The sequence below is a fragment of the Cyanistes caeruleus genome, chromosome Z (genome assembly GCF_971803275.1).
Source record: "Cyanistes caeruleus chromosome Z, bCyaCae1.hap1.1, whole genome shotgun sequence".
Classification (NCBI taxonomy): Eukaryota; Metazoa; Chordata; class Aves; order Passeriformes; family Paridae; genus Cyanistes; species Cyanistes caeruleus.
The window spans coordinates 76,377,927-76,393,316 of record NC_141732.1 but is presented as its reverse complement, the minus strand read 5'-3'; the positions used below and the strand labels follow the sequence as shown (position 1 = coordinate 76,393,316).

Below are 15,390 nucleotides of genomic sequence, written 5' to 3'. Positions count from 1 at the left end.
GCTGATTCTTCAACTGGAAAAATTACTCTGTATAACAGTAGTGGCAATGGAAATCTGCTTTATTTTTATTTTTCTGAAAAGTAAAGGAGAAAGAATATGGTGTCTTCTTGAGGCTGAGGAATGTCCATCACTAAAGAATTTTAAAATCAAGTTCCATAAGCTTCACTTTAAAGTCCTCTGGCCATGTGATTTGATCTTGGGCCCAAAAAGTCCTATACATAAACCCTGTGTTTTGGTTCAAATGCTGAATCTCCATGGTTCTGTGTAAATGAGACATGAGGAGGACACCTTGATTATTCTGAATTTACTTGGACTATCTCTGTCTGGTGGTTCTCTTTACTGCCAGTTTATTGAATACCTTGTATGACATATTATACTCCAGGATCCAGTGCATTTTGAAAATTATGTTTATTCTGTTAAACTGTTGAAAGGAGAAGAAAGTATAAACTCAGCAAACTTTCAACAGAGTCTGCTTACACAAAAAGCAGAAGTCATCATGCAGATTTATTAAGAAACATAGAAAACACATCATCTTTTGGAAAACACTATGCCTTGAATTGTTGAATCACTCTACATTTTAATGTGCAAATTTGTTCCCTGGCTTTTTGTTGAAAGGATCAGACCATTTGGCATTTTGTCTGAGACATAAATGCATTAGGAAGATGCAGTATAATTTATTAAAATGTATAAAGGGAACAAAGAATAGGATTAATTTTCTTCTTTTTTTTTTAATTCCAGGGGCACCACTAGGGCATTTAATATGGGTTAAACCAGATTCAAAGAGCTTTTCATTAGACATTTAACATAAATGACTAAGAGCTTAATCAGCACATACCATTTAAATGCATTGAATGGAGGAATTGGACTGTACATAGCATTATAATTTATAGAGTTTTGTTTTTGATTACATAAGGGAAATACATTTTTTATGCCTTAAAAGCATTCTTTTGTGATGTCAAAAAAATGTATAGTATTATTGTTCAGAAAATGGTGTTTCAATTTGGTAGTGAAGCCTAAAGTCACCCAAGTGGAAAAGATAACTAGCAAATTCCTCAAAGTCCTGTAGTTTGTGAGTTTTTCTCTTTAACTCGTCCTTTTCTTCTGGGCCTGATAATGAACATTGCCTCTGCTTTCCACACTATGTTGCTTGTACATTCTTTTTAATGGCCTTAAAAAAAATTGACTTGTGAATACTTCTGGAATGCAGTTTAAACAGAATTAGTGAGCGCATCACTATGCTGGGCTTGCAGCATGGAAGCAGAGTGATCCTGAAAACGTGTTTTGCTTCCTTTTTTCAATCATTTAGTGATAGTATAAAAGTAATTCAGTCCCCACTTAAACAATACCTGGGGTAACTCTGTGTGTATCATCTGTTCCATCAGAGATGATTATAGGAAATTAAAGTGCTGCAGAGGCAAAAGTGGCTCCCATTTTCAGGAACTTTATCAAAATGTTAAGGAAGGATAATATTCTAAAACGCTTACTTCTTAGCTTCTGTTTGCCTTCAGCAATACTGTCTATTACAATCGCTCTTCAAATTGCACTTGCTTTCCTTTCTAACAAAAGGCATTGTTTTTTTCCCCCTCTTCTCTTATATCTTTGCAGGAGACAATAAAGTATCTCTTCTTATCCAGAAACACTGAGAGTTCTTATCAGCAGAAAGGTAAGAAAAAGGAAATATCTCAGCAATAGAGGTTTTTTTTTTTAACTGTGTTTTATTTTTTTTTTTAGTAGGTCAGCAAAAAGAAAGAAGAAGTTCCATTTTCTGAGATGCTATCCCTTATTGTTAGAAGGAGAGCTGGAAATCAAGATAAAGCTCTTATTCTCTGAGAATGCAGTCACCCTAAAATGCATACCTTCATCTCATGCTTAGTGTTTCTCCCTTCCCTCTTTTTTTTTATGTCTTTCTTTCTTTCCCTGTCTCTTCTTCTTCTTCTTCTTTTCTTTAACCTAATAATTTAATTTTAATGTAAATATTCTTATAGTTGATTTGCTCCCTCCTGACTGATCCTACCCAAAGTACTGGAAAACCAAGAGTAAAACCACACTTTAAGAAATGAAATATCTATTTATGCATAAACATACACAAAAAAAGTATATATATATGTATATAGCTATGAATCTGTATCGCTACATCTATGGTTCAAAATGCATACACCTAAATATGTGTAAATATGTTTGTGTGTGTACATATGTATTTATGTGCATTTATGTTACTATGCATGTAGGGATATAAAGAAGATCTTAGAAGCTGGAATTCAGCCCTCCTTATGGAGGCTCGTTATGTTAATGCTCCCAGTGTCATCCATTTGCCTTCATTTAAGGCTGTAATGAATTAAGTGAAATAATTGACATTTGCTTGGTGTGGCTCCTTTTTCCTTTCATCCTCTCAGAGATGTAGCTGTCCAGGATATTATTTTGGTAGTATATGTTCATCTGATGAAATGTTTACCCAAACTGAGATGAGATGGGGGAGAGGGGGTTGTACAAAAATCAGTCAGTTTGACTTGGGCACCAAGCATGTTAAAATCGGTACAGGTCCTTACATCCTACCAGAGTTTGTGCCATTCCCTCAAATTTCTCACTAGGAAATCTTTCTCTTTTGCACAGGCTCCACAGTGAACTGCGCCCTGCTTACTCCAGTCCAAGCACAGCACAGTGCTGAGGAGAACAGCTGTGTACAATTTCCCCATCCCCAGTAAACATTGCTGTTCCTTCTTTGCATCAGGTTTGGGAATATCAACACAGGTGAGTCAGGACAGCATGCTCAGTCAGTAGTTGTCTATCAGACCAAGATTGTGCTCCACAGCATCTAAAAATTCATTCAATACTTGAACTAATTAAGCACTGGAAAGAAATATTTTTAGATTAAGTTTCTTTGAGCATATTTTACACATTCAACCTGAGAAACTGATCTGTAGAATTGCAACTTATCATCCATTGTTTCTAAGGGATGTTTTCTAACCCTCAGTGTTACCGAGGGCAAAGGAACCGAGGCCAGGCTGCACGTGGGTCTCATCAACCTGGTCTAGTGCCAGATGTCCCTGCCCGTGGCAGGGGCTTGAACACAGATGATCTTTAAGGTCTCTTCAAACCCAAACTATTCTTTGATTCTATGAATACCACCTGTTGTCCTTCTTGATGGCGAACACCCAGTGACTGAATCATCCTCACTGAACTTGTCAGGATGTTTAAATCTGTTCACAGAATCCCACCCATCACTTGACTTGGGAAAAAATAAGTAGGGGGGTGGGAGGAGGAGGGATATGTGGAAAAAAAAAAAAGCACATTGTTTTAAATATCAGAATAGAAATGGACTCTCCCAGCATAAAGATACTCCCACCTTCACCCTTCCTACAGTCAATAGGCTGAGGCTGACTACAAAAACCAGGTCCTGGGAATCTGATGGCCTTCAGAAGTGTCCAGTTTCTCCAGTGGCAATATCTGAGATTTTAGCAATTTATCTGGATTATCTGAATCACATCTAAACCAAAGGCACTTCACTTGAAAGGGATGTCAAAAGTTATATGGTAATTTGGGTTGTATTTAAAAAAAAAAAAAAAAATATTAAAAATATATTTAAAAGGCAGCTGTGTCATTGGTAAATATGATTATATTGGCCTGTGGAAGACTTCCATCTGGAGAAGGTGGCAGTACCCTGTGAGAAGGATCCATTCTGGACTAGAAAAAAAGAGTGAGAAGGAAAGAGCAGCAGTGAGAAAGAGAAGTTCATGGGTCATAACCCTCCCCACCAAGCTGCACAGCTGAAGGGACTGAGGTAAAGAAGATCAGAGTCAAAGAGTAAAGCTGAGCCTGGAAAAAGTGGTGATGGGAAGAAAATCATGGCTTTTTATTTATTTATTTTTTTTTTAAAAATTAGTTTCTCCCTACTTAAGTCCATTTGGAATGACACTACATTAATTTTCACCAGGCGGTCTGTTTTGCCTGTAATGGTAATTGGCAAGTGATCTCCCTGTCTTTTTCTTCACCCACAGTCTCTGCCATGCCATTTTAGCTGCCCTGTCCCCCTGAATAAGGGGACAATGACAATGACACCCACAGGTTTCTCCATCACCTACTGAAAAGTATCAGACTGCTGCAGGTTGGATGAGCAGCTCCATGCACATTGTGTCCCTCTTGTGTGTTTCGATGAATTTGCTTAAGGATTCTGAGCTGGTCCTCCCTTCAGGGACATTTGAAGTTGTGAGATACTTCTGAAAATTACACCGGTCCCAAAAAATTGCCTTGAGATTTTGAGCAAAAAAATTAATTACATTGAAATGTGTAGCAAATTTGACCTTCTTGTATTAAAGGATGTTATGCTGTTGAAACAATAGCAGATTTTTAAAGAGTAAAAATTATTAAAATATTTTTGTTTTGTAGCTAAACCTAAGAATTTAAGTTTTCAACTCACCAAGAAGCTGAAAACTGTCAAAACCATACAGCTTGTGGTTGATTATGATGCTATTCATTAATTTTTGTTACAATTTTGAGGGGTGAGTGATTTTCTTTGCTTGGGTTTTTAATGGGTACATACCATGTATGTGCACATGCATTTTTGTCTTTGCTAGGTTGATTTTTACACTTGTCTTGATAAATTATCAAGGGAAGTCTAGAAATATCCTCTTTGTTTCTCCTAAGCACAACATTAGCAAGGAGTTTTGTCATTAACTTCACTTTTATGCATTAAAAGAGGGAGGGGGAGGACACTACATTTGGTGGTTTCAAAATGATTTTTTCCCTTTTCTGCATATTTTTTTCTTGCTCATCACTTGGGTTTTTTTTTCAGTCCCATGTTGCTATTTTGTCAGTGATGACAATATGGAAATCCACACATATTGGTATTCCAATAGAGATTTGCCTAGCCAAACAGAAGCAAAAAATTATGTGAATACAAATGTATTAACTGCAAAGATAAATCACAACCCGCAGGCAACTTGAATAAGCTGAGGAAAGAGAGGAAAAGATGTGGGGTGGGGAGTGCAGCTTGGAACCAGCTGGAGTCAGAGGGTGGAACACCACACAAAGAAATCAGGAAACATTTATAAGCATAACTTTTTAGTATCACACAAACAGAAAACGTTGAGTGATTGAAAAGCAGGCAGGCCCAAAAACCACACAGCACTGGAAAAGTTTTATTGACTTTGGAAATCATCTGTGCTCATTGTCAGGCTTTTTACAACTCTACCTTGGTTTGGGGGTCTTTTTGTTTCTTCTTCTCCTTCTTATTCTTTTTATAAAGAAAAAAAAAATGTTTAAAAAATATGAACTTAGGAAAAGCCAATTTCATGTGCTGTTAATTTAATTCCCAACATAAAACCTTACTTCTTCTGATGGAAAATGAAATTACCCTTTCTACATCCGTTTTATCTGTCAATTAAATTCTTATTTTTTTCCCCTTTCCTCCCCTCAAAGAAAAAAGAACATGCACATTATTGGTTATATTTTCTGTGCTTGCAACAAAATGAAAATGGGAAGAGGTGGCATTAACTACAGTAAGTACACAAAACCTGCTTGATTATCATGTAAAGATGCTAGAATGACAACCCCAGAGACTTTGAATCTCCTTTGTGAGGTTGTAGATGTCTAGGCTAATTTTCATTTTCCATTTGTCCTGGTATTGCATGGCAATGCAGTTTTAATAATGGGACTCTTCACAGTATTAACTATTAACCTTTCTATTTTGTGGTACCTTAAAGAAATGGCTTTTGGAGGCAGCATTCTCTGCCTGAATCTCTATGTGAATAAAGATAGGAAAATTAAATACATCTTTTGGGAAGAAAGAGGGGATATTCACTATGATCCATTCTGTATGATTAATTTCAGGATGCTATTTTCCCTTCTTTATGTTGTCATTTGACAGTTATGAAAAAGTCACCTAGTTTGGTCTGGCTCAGTTATTACTTGTATTACCTTAAAGCTGACTGGAAAATAGTATTTGAAAAACAAAACAAAAAACAAACAAAACAAAACAAAAAACCCCCACAGCATTTCAAAATTGAAAAGAAAAAAAATTGAGGCAGATTTTTTTTCTTTGTGTTTTAAATGAAGGAAAAACAAACAAACAAACAAACGAACAAACATCTTTCATGACCAAAACAAAACAAAAATTAACCTTTAAATGTTTTTAAGAGCATCCCTAAAAGGAGAGAAAAGTAGATGACATTTGTTAGGTAAATCCTAGAAAATTAGATCAACCATAATAATTTGTCTTGCATATGAATTTTTGAAATGTTTTAATCCTTACCTGAAGCGAAGCCACCATGAATAAATTGAAAATAAGACCCTTTTACCCTGCAGATTTTTTGCAGGTATGCTGGGGACTGGCAAGTGACAGTGTTTGGGTGCTGAGGGGCATTTTCTGGTGAAGGTTTTCTTTTGTTTTTTGGCATTGCCACAACCCAGGTTCAGATCCCCTTCTGCTCACCCCTACAGCAGGGGTGGAAGGAGCAGCCACCCTTCAGCTGTGCCAGCTGGGGGTTCAGTGGCACTGAATTCCAGGAGTGGATTTCACTCTGATCTGCAGTGGTGAGGTTCAGCTAGATCTCTTTTTTCTACAACGTTTTTAGAGGAGAATAGCTTGGAGGCTGTGAGCCAGAGGGCTGAGCAAATATGTATCTTAAAACCTCTGCAACCAGATTTGCCAGAGGACATCTGTTATCTTTCCTCTTAGAACAATTTTCAAGGAGGATATTCTCCTCCACTGCACTTTGTCTTCACTGACCTTGAGAAGAAGGAGAAGTGAAAGTTAAACACTTTCTGCTTACACCTGTGAGTGTTTGGGGAAGCTTAATGTGAAGTTCTTTGAATCTCTCAGGCATTCAATGAGGGGTATTTCCTGGGTGAACTTCTTCCTACTTGGAGAGTTTTTCCATAGCTGAAAGTATCTGAGATTTTGAATAAATAATACAGGGTTTTTTTGCTTGCTTGTTTTGGGGTTTTTGTTTTGTTTTGTTTTGCTTTTTTGTCCAACATTATATACACAGTCAACCAGAACTGTTTCAGGTATGTCACAGCAGAGGCATCTGAGGCATGAATCTCCTCCCACTGACATATGCAAAACCCAAATACAATTTAGTTAAAGTCAAAACTAGTATTATACCAGAGGAGAGTGATTGAGTGAAAAATCAGACCTACAGCCTAAAAAGTACATGTATATATGTATATATGTATATAGCATCACTTTTTTTTTCTTTTTTTCCCCTTTTATCTTGACTACATACCCCTGGAAGGCATTCAAATCATGCTCTTGCCGTTATTTGTTACTCCTGAAATGATTAAAGTAAATCACATTGTTTGATATGAAAAATATGTTGAACACACACTTCTATTTTTCTCGGCGCTCTGCCTTCCATGCTGCATTTTGTAGCATAATCAAAATGCAAAATACATTTTGAAAAATTAAATGAGAGACACGTGTGTGAATCATGAGGTTTATTTGCATGTTTGGCCCTTCAATTCATTAGGGGTTTTGCTTTTTCCAGGAGGGAAACTGTCATATTTACATATTCTTAGACAGGCATGCAAATATTAGTCAGAAACTATAGCTTATTCAATGCATTACAAGCTCCTGGGCTGCAAAACAGTAATTTCAGTTCTTGAGTAATATATGTTTTTGGAAATCTGGCATAATAACGCTGTATCATAGTATTGCCCACTAGGACCACTTATGATTTTGTCAGGTTTTCCATTATCAAGCCTTATATTCCAGGCCACGCACATTGTATGTCAGCCGTATAAATTTGTTATCTGACATGCATGGTCTCAGTCCCAGAGCAAATTTCTTTTGCAAATTTCACAAAGAAAAATCATGGAAGCTTATTCAGAAGTTCCAGCTGAACCAGAGGGGACACAGCACCAAGAGCAAGAAAACCAACTAGTCCTTTATGACCACTTCTGCATTTCCGCGATGTGATGTGTTGCAGAGGTTTGCTGCTGCAGATAGAAACAGGCACGCCAAAGAACATACACAATGTAAATACACTGTTGGCAGCACCTGCCAAGTGGAAAAGAAGCATCTGTCGCCTATCTGGGAAGTGGGATGTGGTGTTTTATATAGCTTTGCTTGGCATAAATTCATTAAGTAGTGTAACAGAACGGAGATTACTTCAATGTACACTGAAGCAAATAGTTTACATCAGTTAACTTCGCTTCTCCCTGGTCCCCATTTCATGTGCAGCTTATTATAAGTGCTAAAGACTCCCATGGGTAAATTCAGGCCTGGTTAGAGACAAGGTTGCCTCTAAGGTCAAGGATCCACCACAGCAAAAATAGCTCACCAGGGTGATATATGTGCCAAAGGTCTCTTCAGCCAGTGTCAGAGGAACAGTGTGATTAGGGTCACAAAGGTGCAACCTTCGGCTCCTAACCCTGATGCCCCTGGACACATTCACATTTACATTTATGTACCCTGGTCCATAAGCTGGGTGAGGCTTAAAGACAGGCTTTTTCAGCAAGTGAAAAAAGTTAAAACGTTTGTAATGAAAAACTTAACTCAGAGATGATGAAGATAGATATCCTTATATTGAAATTCATTGGGAGAACATATTGATTGAACCATAGGGACTGAATTAACCAATACACTCTTTCAATTAATATTAACAGGTAGGGAAAGCTGACCTATGTGTAAATTTTTCTTTTCTTTGTGCTAAAATATTAAGGAGAGCAATATCTGCTGCAAGTCATCACAGGAGCTTTGCAAGTGTTACAATCTCATTTTCTCTAGACCATTTAGGGGACTGGGACCAGATGATTGCTCCCATTCACAATATTTATGTAATATACTGATATAAAAGCAATATTGTAGACTTTGAGTTCTAGTTATACAATCAAAGAAGGATGCACAGAAACCCTTGACATGGCTAGAGGGGACAAAAGTAATATCTAGTGGACATATGATACTTTTGAAAACAGAGATTTTATTTTTTTTTTTCTCCTAGAAGCATAATTATTAAAATGTTCGTGCTTTTCATACACCACAACTTCTGTCACATTTCTTATTGTGCAGAGGAGATATGTAGGTAGAAATCTGCTGTTCTCTAAATCCTCACATGTGCCAGAGACTGTAAACTTTTTGAAGGGGCTGTTGCAATCTGGCACGTCCATGATCTATGGATTTAGGATTTCTCTGTGCAGTCAAAGACTACTCCAACCATCCATTATGCTGCATCAATGATGTGTAGACTGTGGGTTGACTGCAGATATTTTAACTATACCTTACAATCCTCAGTGTGGTTTGCTGAGGATCTGCTAAAGGCACTGAAGATCTTTGTACTTTGAGGTGATTCCAAACGGTATCTAGGAATTAGGGCTTGACAAAATTCTGCTAGATTAAGGAAATGATCATGGTTGTTTGTTCTGGTATAGTCCTAATACAGCTTCCCTCCAACATGTTTGTGTGGGAGACAAAGTCAGCATATAATAATGGCTCAAGAACTTCTCTGGAATCTTGGGAAGGTTTTACAGACCACACTGATTTCTGTGTTGCAATGCCTAGACAGCTGTGGAAACCTCATTTAACTGGCATATATCAATGCTAATAGATTATGTACTTTTTTCCAGGGGCCAAGAGAGATACCTGAAAAAATCTTGATCCAATGATTTCTAATCTCATTTGATACAATTAGTGTGGTAGTACCCTAGAAAATAATTATCGGAATTTCACTGATTATCTGAATTTACGTAAATTACAATAACACAAATTAGAGAGGGGGAATATAATTCATTAAACAGCACTGCAACACAGCATTTTGGTTGCAGCCCCAGTTCTGCTCTTCACCAGAAGGATGGCCATAGGCTACTCACCATTTCCCCTTCTATTTCTGATTTTTTTAAAAAAATTTTATGTTGTTTATGAACAGCTCTTCACAGCTTGGTTTATCACTAACAATTGTATAGACAGAGTCTACCAGAAAAGCCAGCTTGGATGAGACATTTAAATCCTGTTGCAATAAAAATAAATGTAACACAGGATATTTTATAGGATTACAAGAAGATAATTGTCTTTTTGGACAAGTAAAAAATATTGCCCATGATCCCAAATCCCAACTTCTTTCAAGATGACTCGCTAGCAGAATGTTGCCATCAAATATATTCTTCTTCCTTTACTCTTCTGTATTGGATTTATTCTAGTCACACATGTGGGTTGAGAAATATACAAAAAAAAAAACGGTTCTTTCATTAAGATTAGAAAGCTGCAGCCCTTAAATCATTCATTTATGCAATTTTTAACTGTTTTTAACTAGCACAAAATAGCTCATTGGAATTATGCAAGTATAGATCATTTTAATTTGAATCATTGTGGAATCATAAAGGACTCCGTTCTTTAATTTTGTGCCTTCAAGACAGACACTTTGATTAAAAAATAATAAAGCATGAGAGCTGGAGGGTACTTGCAGGTTCTTCCAGCTATCATGGATCCCTGATCTTTGGTACTAATTCTTCTCATTAATATTAATAAAGGGCTGATAGGCCATCTCAAAGCATAGTACAAACCCCATGCAATTAATTGCTTGTAGTGTTTTTATGCTTATTTTGCACAATGAGAAGCGATGCCTCAGGAGTCTAAATATCAGTTAATCGATAATATAAAATTCACTGGAAATGAGCCCTTCAACTTCCTTTTTTTCGTAGAATCACAGAATCATTTGGGATGGAAAAGACCTTTAAGATCATCAAGCCCAACTGTAAACCTGATACTACTATATCCACCATTAAGCCATATCCTCAAAGCCACATTTGCAGATTTTTTAGATAACTCCAGAGATGGTGACTCCACTGTTCTCTGTGCAGGAACAGGCTGCAGGCCCCTTATAATTGCTTATAATTACTTGTAGAGAGCAAGAAGGCATCCCTTAGGCCTCATTTTCTCCTTGCATATGTTGTATAATATCTGAAATGAACGGTCAAAGAAAACATGGGGCAATATCAGTGCAGGTTTGCCCAAAAAGAGTTTGTTACAAATTTCCTGTAACACGTGAGTGATTCTTTGTGGTCATGCAGCCTATGTTATTAAGTGATATTAATAGAGGTGTTCAGTTTCCTGAGCTCTATAGGCATTTGACACCATTTTAGAAATTTTTCCAAAATTTTCCATGGTCTAGTAAGTACCATGGAGGAGTTCTAAAATACCATGAGGAACTTATATTTAGGAAATTGGACTATAATCTACAGATATTTATATATAGTTGAAATCAACATTTTTTTTTAATTCTTGTTTTCCAATAGAGTTATCATCAAAACACCGATAGAAATAAATTCTAGAGATATACATGTCTAGTGTGATCTCATTTTATATTATGACTTTATATTACTGATTTTTATAGTTGCAAAAGTGATACAGGCTATGTACACCCTTCTTCTTGGATAAAAACCATAGACCAGATTACAGTAGATTGTAAGAAATTATTTTTGTTTATCAGATGGGCTTCTGTCATCTGAAGCAGTATACATTGAATACAGACACACCATTTTGAGGAATACTCCAGTCACATTAAAATTAACTTTGTTTTTTTTATCCTTAGATTTTATTTTAATATTTTGTCTTTCATTTTTGTTAGCACTTTTGCTTTTCAATCTTCTTTTACCAAGCTTTCTCTTATTTCTGTCTTCAGTTGTGAATTTGCAAGACTGAGTTTCTTACTGCCAACTAGACCAGAATAGGTGATCTAGGAAATAATTTGCTAACCAAGTTTTGTGTGTTATTCTACTTTCTTATGTGGAAGAAAAGTTCCTTGGGTTTTCTTTCTCAGTGACACATTTTTCAGCACACAGAAGGATTTCTGAACTTGATGTGCCTAATGTGATGCTTGGTTTTTACTCTTCAAACATTGCACCCCACCAACACCCTTAATTTTAAGTACAGGGAGATTATAGCACAAAAGCAGTTTTGCTAAATGTTTTTTAAAAAATATTCCAAATTTTCAGCAGGATTAAAACCAACTACATGTTGTTTGTTTTAAAATTTAAAAAAAAAAAAAAAAAGAGGAAACAATACAGACAAATTTGCATACAGGCCTTTGGTTTTCCTTTCAATGCTTCAGTTTTTATGAAGTAAAATGCTTCAGTTTTTTATGAAGTTTAGATTTCCTTTCCTCTCCACTTCTACATAACAGAATGGTGATTGCAGGAAAAGTAGATGGAGCGCCACCAATAAAGCCTTCTGAATAAGTTCCTGCAAATTTGGAAATGTTAACTATGCTGAGTTGGGTGGCATTCCTCAACTGCACATGGTTACACATGGTTTTCATCATCAAAACTTTTCAGGAAAAAAAAAGTGAACTTCTCTCCCATCCTGAACTGATGGACAAAGATGACTTCTTGACACTACAGAGAAAAAGGGGAAATGGTTTGGATTTTGCTTGCTTGTTTTTAAATACAAATATAATATTACACTAAATTGTATTGGAAACATTTAACCCCAGCTGGCAACCAGGTGCTGCATTCTCTGCTACCCTTCAGCCTCCTGGTAAGAGGAGAACTGGGAAAAAGAAAAAAAAAATAATCTCCTGGACTGAGATAAGAACTATTTCATAACTGTAAAAAAAATACATGACAAAATCATAATAAATTATTTATTGTCATGAAAATTAGAACGAGGAATAGAACCCAAGAGAAACAAGTGGTGCAGAAAAGAATTTCTCACTGAATTTCTCACCACCTGCTGATGTTCAGCCCACCTACTCGTGGTGATCTGTCCCATCTGGACAGGTCCCCCCAGTTTATATACTGGGCATGATTTCTTCTTTTGTGCAATATCATCTTGGCCAGTTTGAGTCATCTGTCCTGGTCATGTTCCCTCACTCCCTCATGGCTTCTTGTGCCTCTGCTCACAGGCAGAAGACAGCATCCTGAAAAGTCCTTGGTTTAGAATAAGCAGTGGTGAGCAACCACATCAGTGTCTTATTAATATTATTCTAACACTAAATAAGAATCACAGCACCATTACAGATAGTAGAAGGAAAATTATCTCACCTGAAGCCAGGGCATCTGGGGATGGCCAGATATGGGGATGTTTCCTTGTAAAGCTAAATGACCAAGAATATCCCCACTTTTTTGTCATTTGTATTCAAGTAGATATTTATGAGCTATGGTACCTATTGGTATAGATGCTGTTTCGAAGAGAATTCACTCTATCAAAGAATCCCTACAATAAATTTTTACTTCTGGTTTGTTTGGTTTTATGTTTTGTCATGATACAGAAAATGGATCTGAAGGAGGCCAGCCATGGTTATTTCAGATAAAAATTTGGGGCCTGCAGCAAAGGGATGTTCTGCTTCATGTGGCTCACAATAACTGGTTAAATCCTGCAGCTATTCCTCTGGGCTTTTTACAGCTGGGTGAAGTATTTTTAGCAAGAGAAAAGTACATTTTTATGCACACCTCTACCTGTATTGTTTTATCAACAAGTATGAATTTATAAGGTCAAGTCTCATCCTTCAAGTAGTCTTCGTATACACATGCACACATGAAAGAAAATGGTTTTAGGAAATGTCAGAATGCTTTATATCAACATTTTCAGAATGAACTGGAATGTTTCATTTCAAAATGTCATTTTCATTTTGAAATTGATCTTTTTAAAGGGTAAGAAAAGGAGAAGAAAAAAAAAAAAGTCTTAAATAACTTGAAAATGAAACACAACATTTTCCAATTTGAACGAAGCTTCCTGGCTTACAAATCCAAGCCCACTGATTTATTTCTTTTTTCTTTACCACTGAACTCCAAAGTCAGGCATTGTCACGAGACAGTTTTACTCATGTCCCAAAGCAGTGGTCAGTTTCTGTTTCCTCTGTGCCTGCACACAGGATGTCCCCTCAGGTGTATCTTTCACAGATGGAAGTTGCAGTCATGGCTTCATGGCTGTGTAATTCCTGCCCCTGCTCTGTCGAGAGTGATGGCAAATTAAATTGCTATAAAATGAAATTTTGTCCAAGGAAGATCTTGAATAGTAGGGAAAACTTCAGTTTTAGCCTTTTTAAAGAGAAGCCACAGCAAGGCAGAAAACTCCAGGAATTTCAATATGTGAAGCCATATAGAGTTCTCCCGATTTTCTTTTTTTCTTGGGTTCTAGATTGCTTGGAATCCACTTGATTTATGAGGTCAATAAACAGCCCCTTCCCAGACATCCCTTCCAATCAGCAGGTTGGCAACAGCCAAGAGCTAACTACACATTACTACTGCCTTCTGGTTCACTGTGCATTCTGATGAGGTCATGAATATAAAATTCTTCTCTTTTCTTCAACCCTTATTATATAAAGAGTCTTTCTTTTTTTTTTTTTTTTTTAAAGTCCGATATTATAAGAAGTATAGGAGGAGACACTGCAAGTAATAAAAGGCTGGGCAGTCTGCCATCAATTCAAATTAAAAATAAAGAAAACATTAACTTGAAATTATCTGAAATCTTTTTACCTCGTGAATCTGCTTATTCTATGAAAACCTTGGTCTGAAAGGCAGCATCTGGAACAAGTTCTTTTTCACATCGTTGTCATTTGATGCAGCTGATATTAACAGCCTGAACAAGCCAGGGAAACCATTACCTCTCTCTCTCACGCTCACAAACTCTTTTCTCCAGTGTCATTAACCTACCCAGCTATTATGAAGGACTTGTCACTGCTAAACTCTGACTTAAATGTGCCATTCATCATACCCTAAGAATACATCAACAAAGAAATAGAAGCTAAAAATACTACTAACAGCAATTAGTGCAGTTTCATGTAAAGTGGGTCTTGCAACATATTTCCTAATTTTGATAAAATAAAGATCCAGTTGTTCAAGTCTAGGACATTTGTTTCTGCACACTCACTTTTGGTATCCCATGACATTTCAGTTAAAACAAATAATGAAAAAAAAAAAAAACTAAATAAGCAGATGAAACAGATTAGTTTTAACTACCTGGATATACTTGTGTTTCAGAGATTTATTTTTTTTCCCCTTAAACACCCAGTATTTCTTTTTCTTGCCCTCAGATTAAAAATAAGAAGCAAAGGAGAGCTGGTGTGGTATGAGAAATCATGCCCATGGATGGTAAAACCAATCTAAACAGTCTGGATGGAGCATGAAGCAACATGGCCTAGTGGAAGGGTGTATGGCAAAGGGGTTGGAATTTGATGTTTTTTAAAGTCCAGTCCAGCCCAAACCATTGTGCAATGCTAGGGTTATGGTTTGACTTGATAATCTTAAAGGTCTTTTCCAACCTAAATGATTCTATTATTCTATATTTTTATTTTTGGTGCAAGCTCTTTCTTCTCCTGGTTCCCTCATTTGCTGTGTACATCATGCACAGATTCATTTGATCACTCTCTGGGCTGATTCAGTTATCTTATTTTGTAGCAAACTATATTCAGTTTATTGTCAAGTTTCAAACAAATGTGAGTGATAAACAAATAAAGAGGG

The 15,390-nt window shown here is 36.5% G+C and overlaps 1 long non-coding RNA gene across 1 annotated transcript in view; it reads left to right on the top strand.

Moving 5' to 3' along the window:
- LOC147648604 (uncharacterized) overlaps nt 1-3,565 on the top strand; it is a 22,774-nt gene extending 19,209 nt beyond the window's left edge. Inside the window, exons 3-4 of the long non-coding RNA XR_015280617.1 lie at nt 1,606-1,663; nt 2,611-3,565. This is a non-coding gene — a long non-coding RNA (uncharacterized LOC147648604). The remainder of the gene's footprint in view (nt 1-1,605; nt 1,664-2,610) is intronic.
- Nucleotides 3,566-15,390: the final 11,825 nt, after the last annotated feature.